This window comes from Macaca fascicularis, chromosome 20 (assembly GCF_037993035.2).
Source record: "Macaca fascicularis isolate 582-1 chromosome 20, T2T-MFA8v1.1".
NCBI lineage: Eukaryota > Metazoa > Chordata > Mammalia > Primates > Cercopithecidae > Macaca > Macaca fascicularis.
Window position 1 is genome coordinate 41,592,168 of NC_088394.1, and position 7,094 is coordinate 41,599,261.

Genomic DNA, 7,094 nt, shown 5'->3' on the forward strand with positions numbered 1-7,094 from the left:
GTCTTCTGGCTTGTAAAGTTTCTGCCGAGAGATCTGCTGTGAGTCTGATGGGCTTCCCTTTGTGGGTAACCCGACCTTTCTCTCTGGCTGCCCTTAAGATTTTTTCCTTCATTTCAACTTTGGTGAATCTGGGAATTATGTATCTTGGAGTTGCTCTTCTCGAGGAGTATCTTTGTGGCGTTCTCTGTATTTCCTGGATTTGAATGTTGGCCTGCCCTACTAGGTTGGGGAAGTTCTCCTGGATGAAATCCTGAAGAGTGTTTTCCAACTTGCTTCCATTTTCCCCCTCACTTTCAGGCACCCCAATCAGACGTAGATTTGGTCTTAAAAATATGGAATGCTTCACGAATTTGCGTGTCATCCTTGCGCAGGTGCCATGCTAAACTTCTCTGTATCGTTCCAATTTTTAGTATATGTGCTGCCGAAGCGAGCACCACAAAACAGTTTCTAAAAAGCTTATTTCTAGTTTTTATCTGAAGATATTTTCTTTTTCACCATAGGCCTCAACATGCTCCAAAATATCCCTTCACAGATTCTTCAAAAGCAATCTTTCCAAACTGCTGAATGAAAGGTAAGTTTTAACTCTGCTAGATGAATGAACATATCACAATGTTGTTTCTCAGATACCTTTTTTCTAGTTTTTATCCTGGGTTACTCACCCATTTGCCATTGGCCACAGAGATGTAAAATGTCAATCCGCAGAATGGACAAAAAGAATGTTTCACACTGCGGAATCAAAGAAAAGTTTAACTCTGTGAGATCAATGCACACATCACAAAGCAGTTTCTCAGACAGTTCTTTCTAGTTTATACATGAAGATATATCTTTTTCACCATATTCCTCAATGAGCTCCCTAATATCCTTTCTCAGATTCTACAAAAATAATGCTTCCAAACTGCCGAACGAAAAGAAAGATTTAACTCCTTGATCTGAATGCACACATCACATAGCAGTTTCTGAGATAGCTTCCTTCTAGATTTTTTTTCCTGGGATATTCACTTTTTTACCATTGGCCTCAATGACCTCCCAAATGTCCATTCACAGAATGCAAAAAAGAGTGTTTCCAAACTGCTGAATTAAAAGAAAGGTTTAACTGTACAAGATGAATCCACACATCACAATGCGGTTTCCCAGATAGAGTCTTCTTAGTTTTTATTCCGACATTAGTTTTTTCACCACTGACCTCAAAGAGATCCCAAATGTTCATTTGCAGAATGGAAAAAAACAGTGTTTCCAAACTGTGGAATCAAAAGAAAGGTTTAACTCTGTGAGATGAATGCACACATCACAATGCAGTCTCTCAGAGCGTTTCTTTCTAGTTTAATCTGAAGATAATTTCTTTTTCACCATAGGCCTCAATGAGCTCCCCAATGTCCATTTGCATATTCTACAAAAAGAGTGTTTCCAAACTGCTGAATGAAAAGAAGGATTTAACTCCTCAAGCTGAACGAACAAATCACAAACTGGTTTCTCAGATAGCTTCCTTCTAGTTTTCATACTGGAATGTTTGCTGTTTTGCTTTTGGCCTCAATGAGCTCCCAAAAGTCCATTCACCAAATGGACAAAAACAGTGCTTCCAAACTGCTGATTTAAAGGAAAGGATTATCACTGTGAGATTAATGGGCATATCACAAAGTGGTTTCTCAGAGAGCCACCTTCTAGTTTTTATCCTGGGATATTCACTTTTTCACCTTTGCCTCAATGAGCTCCCAAATGTCCATTAGCAGAATGGACAAATACAGTATTTCCAAACTGCTGAAACAGAAGAAAGTTTTATCTCTGGGAAATGAGTACACACATCACAAAGCAGTTTCACAGAAAGCTTCTTTCTACTTTTTTACTGAAGGTATTTTATTTTTCACCATAGGCCACAATGCACTCTGAAATATCCCTTCACAGTTTCTACAAAAACACTGTTTCCAGACTGCTGAATGAAAAGTCAGTTTTAACTCTGTGAGATGAATGTAACCCTCACAAAGTGGTTTCCCAATTAGCTTCCTCTTAGTTTTTATCCTGGGACATTCGATTTTTCACCATTGGCCTCAACGAGCTCCAAAATATCCACTCGTGGAATGGACAAAAAGAGTGTTTAGAAACTGCTGAATGAGAAGAAATGTTTAACTCGACAAGATAAATGCATACATCACAAAGCAGTTTCTCAGATAGCTTTCACTTAGTTTTTATCTGCAAATATTCACATTTTTGCCTTTGGCCTCAATGAGCTCCCAAATGTCCATTCACAGAATTGACAAAAACATTGTTTCCAAGCTGCTGAATCAAAAGAAAGGTTTAGCTATTCGAGATGAATGTACACATCAGAAAGTGGTTTCTCAATAGCTTCCTTCTAGTTTTTACAATGGGATATTCCTTTCTCACCATAGACCACAATAAGCTCCCAAACGTCCATTTGCAGAATCAACACAAACAGTGTTTCCAAACTGCTCAATCAAAAGAAAGGTTTAACTCTGTGAGATGAACACACGCATCACAAAGCAGTTTCTCAGATACTGTCCTCTTAGTTTTTATCTTGGGACATTCGATTTTTCACCATTGGCCTCAATGAGCTCCAAAATGTCCACTTGCAGAATGGACAAAAACAGTGTTTCCAAACTGCTGAATCATAAAAGTTGTTTAACTCTGTGAGATGAATGCACACATAACAAAGCAGTTTCTCAGAAAGCTTCTTTCTAGTTTTTATCTGAAGATATTTTCTTTTTCACCATAGACCTCAATGCACTCCCAAATATCCCTCTGCAGATTCTAAAAAACAGAGTTTACAAACTGCAGAATGAAAATAAAGGTTTACCTCTGCGAGATGAATGCACACATCACAAACTGGTTTCTCAGATATCTTTCTTCTAGTTTTTATCTCAGTACTTTTGATTTTTCACCACTGGCTGCAATGAGCTCCCAAATGTCCAATCACAGAATGTACAAAAGCAGTGTTTTCAAATGGCTGAATCAAAAGAATGTTTAACTCTTTAAGATGAAGACACACATCACAAAGCAGTTTCTCAGAAAGCTTCTTTCTAGTTGTCATCTGAAGATATTTTCTTTTTCACCATGGGCCTCAATGCACTCCCAAATACCCCTTGGCAGATTCTACAAAAACCATGTTACCAAACAGTTGAATGAAAAGAAAGGTTTAACTCTGTGAGATGACTGCAAACATCACAAAGCAGTTTCTCAGATATCTTCCTTCCAGTGATTATCTTGGGATATTTGAGGGGGTTTTTTTGCCTTAGGCCTCAATGACCTCCCAAATGTCCATTAGTAGAATGGAAAAAAACAGTGTTTCCTTACAGTTGAAAGAAAATAAATATGTAATTTTGCAAGTTGAATGTACACATTACAAAGCAGTTTCTCAACAAGCTTCCTTCTGGTCTTTAACCTGGGACAGTCAATTTTTTGCTGTTGGCCCCAATGAGCTCCCAAATGTCCATTCTGCAAACGGACAAAAACAGTGTTTCCAAACTGCTGATTGAAAGAAATGTTTAACTCTGTGAGACATATGCATGCATATCAAAGTAGTTTCTCAGAAAGCTTCTTTCTAGTTTTTACATTAAGATATTTTCTTTTTCACCATAGGCCTCAATGCACTCTGTAATATCCCTTCCCAGATTCTATAAAAACAGTGTTTCCAAACTGCTGAAAGAAAAGAAATGTTTAACTCTGTGAGATGAATGCACAAATCACAAAGTGGTTTCTCAGAGATCTTACCTCTAGTTTTTATCTCTGGATATTTTCTTTTTTGCCATTGGCCTCAATGAGCTCCCAAATGTCCATTCACTGATTGGACAAAAACAGTGGTTCAAAACTACTGAATCAAATGAATGGTTTATCCCTGTGTGATGAATGCACACATCACAAAGTAGTTTCTCAGGAAGCTTCTTTCTAGTTTTTATCTGAAGATATTTTCTTTTTCACTATAGGCCTCTATGAGTTCACAGATGTCCATTTGCAGATCCTTCAAAACAGTGTTTCTAACCTGCTGAATGAAAAGAAATATTTAACTCCTCAAAATGAATGCACACATCACAAAGCTGTTTCTCAGATATCTTTCTTCTAGTTTTTATCCTAGGATATTCACATTTTCTCCATTGGCCTCAATGATCTCACTCCATTCGCAGAATGGATAAAAACAGTGTTTCCAAAATGCTGAATCAAAGAAAGGTTTAACTCTGTGAGATGAATACACACATCACCAAGTAGTTTCTCAGAAAACTTCTTTCTAGTTTTTACGTGAAGAGGTTTTCTTTTTCACCATAGGCCTCAATCCACTCCCATATATCCCTTCACAGATTCCACAGAAAAAGTGTTTCTGTGCTGTTTAATGAAATGAAATTTGTAACTCTGTGAGATGAATGCACACATCACAAAGAGGTTTTGCAGACTGCTTCCTCTTACTTTTTATCCTGCAATATTCGATTTTTCAATATTGGTCTCAATGAGCTCTCAAATCTCCATTCACAGAATGGACACAAACAGTGTTTCCAAACTGCTAAATTGAAATAAAATTTAACTATGTGAGAAGAATGAACACATACAAAGCAGTTTCTCAGATAGCTTCCTTCTAGCTTTTGTCCTGGGATATTCACTTTTTAGCCATTGACCTCAATAAGCTCCCAAATGTCCATTGCCATAATGGATAAACACAGTTGTTCCAAAATGGTGAAAGAAAAGAAAGGTCAAACTCAGTTAGCTGAATGCACACATACAACACAGTTTCTCTGAAAACTTTTTTCTAGTTTTTATCTGAAGATATTTTCTTTTTTACCATAGGTCTCTATGTGCTCCCCAACATCAGTTCAGAGAATCTTCAAAAACAGTGCTTCTAAAGTGCTGAATGAAAAGAAAGATTTAAGTCCTCAAGCTGAATTCACACATGACAAAGCAGTTTCTCAGATAGCTTCCTCTTATTTTTTGTCTTGCTCCATTCAATTTTTGCCATTCTCCTCAATGAGATCCCAAATGTCCATTCACAGAATGGACAAAAACAGTGTTTCCAAACTGCTGAATGAGAAGAAAATTTTACTCTGTGAGATGAATGCACACATACAAAGCAGATTCTCAGACAGCTTCCTTATAGTTTTTGTACTTGTATATTTGCCTTTTTGCCATTGGACTCAAAGAGCTACCAAATGTCCATTCACAGCTTCCTAATATTGCTTCACTGATCCTACAAAAACTTTGTTTCCAAACTGCTGAAAGAAAGGAAAAGTTTCACTTGATGAGATGAATACACACATCATAAAGCAGTTTCTCAGATAGCTTCCTTCCTGTTTTTATCCTGCGATATTCGCTTTTTAGCCATTGTCCTCAATGAGGTCCTAAATGTCCATTTGCAGAATGGACAAAAACAGTGTTTCCAAACTGCTGAATCAAAAGAAAGGTTTAAATCTGAAAGACGAATGCACACATCACAAAGCCATTTTACAGCAAGTTTTGTTCTAGTTTTTATCTGAAGATATTTTCTTTTTCACCATAGGACTCAATGTGCTCCCAAATGTCAATTTGCAGATTCTGCAAAAACAGTGTTTCCAAACTACTGAATGAAAAGCAAGATTTAATTCCTCCAGATGAATGCATACTTCAATAAGCTGTTTCTCGGAAAGGTTGCTTTTGTTGTTTCAATGGGATATTCACTTTTTCACAATTGGTCTAAATGGACTTCAAAAAGCTCAGTCACAGATTGGACAAAAACAGTGTTTATAAAGTGCTGAATCAAAAGAAAGGTTTAACTCTGTGAGATGAATGCACAGATAAAAAAGCAGTTTCTCAGAAATCTTCTTTGTAGTTTGTATCTGAAGATATTTTCTTTTTCACCATAGGTCTCAAGGTGCTCCCAAATATTCCTTCGCAGATTCTACAGAAACAGTTTTTCCAAACTGCTGAATGAAAAGAAAGGCATAACTTTGCAAGATGATCATAAATACCACAAAGCACTTTCTCAGATCGATTCCTTCTAATTTTTATTCTGGGATATTTGCTTTTCACTGTTGGCCTCAAAGAGTTCAAAAATGTACATTTGCATAATGGACAAAAACATAGTTTCCAAACTGCTGAATGAAAGGAAAGTTTTATCTCTGTGCAATGAATGCACTCATCACAAATTGGTTTCTCAGGTAGCTTCTAGTTGTTATCCTGGGATATTTACTATTTTGCCATTGGCCTTAATGAGCTCCCAAATGTTCATACACAGAAGGGACAAAAATAGCGTTTCCAAACTGCTGACTCAAAGGTAAGGTTTAACTCTGTGAGCTGAATGCACAAATCACAAAGCGAATTCTCAGATAGATCCCTCTTAATTTTTATCCTAGGACGTTAGATTTCTTGCCCTAGCCTAGCTCCCAAATATCTATTCGCAGAGTGGACAAAAACTGTTTCCAGATGGCTGAAACAATATTTTCTTTTTCACCATAAGCATCGGTGAGCTTCCAAATGTGCGTTCAGTTTCTACAAAAACAGTGTTTCCAAAATACTGGATGAAAAGCAAGATTAAACTCTGCAAAATGAATGCACACATCACAAAGTGGTCTCAGATAGCTTCCTACTAGTTTTATCCTTCTATATTTGCTTTTTCAACATGGCCTTATTAATTCTCAGAATGGACAAAAACAGTGTTTTCAAACTGTTGAATCAAAAAAAAGTTTAACCCAGTCAAAGTTAAAACATGCATCATAAAGTGGTTTTTCAGATAGGTTCCTTCTGGTTTTTATCCTGGGATATTTTCTTTTCCACCATTGGCCTCAATGATCTCCCAAATGTCCAGTCACAGAATGGACAAAAGCAGTGTTTCTAAGCTGCTGAATAACAAGAAAGGTTAAATATGAAAGATGAATGCACACAACACACAGCAGTTTCTCAGAAAGCTGCTTTCTAGTTTTTACCTTAAGTTATTTTCTTCTTCACCACAGGCCCCATTGAACTCCCAAATATCCCTTTGCAGAATCTACACTAACAGTATTTCCAAACTGCTGAATGAAAACAAAGTTTTATCTCTGTGAGGTGAATGCACACATCACAAAGCAATTTTTCAGATTGGTACTTTCAACTTTTTATCATTGGATATTGGCTTTTTTGCCACTGGCCTC

General features: G+C 36.9%; 1 non-coding gene across 1 annotated transcript; it reads right to left on the reverse strand.

The window, feature by feature from the left end:
* Positions 1 to 326: 326 nt before the first annotated feature.
* Positions 327 to 434, reverse strand: LOC123570756 (U6 spliceosomal RNA). Its single transcript, XR_006695001.2, has one exon. It is a non-coding gene; the product is annotated as a U6 spliceosomal RNA (small nuclear RNA).
* Positions 435 to 7,094: the final 6,660 nt, after the last annotated feature.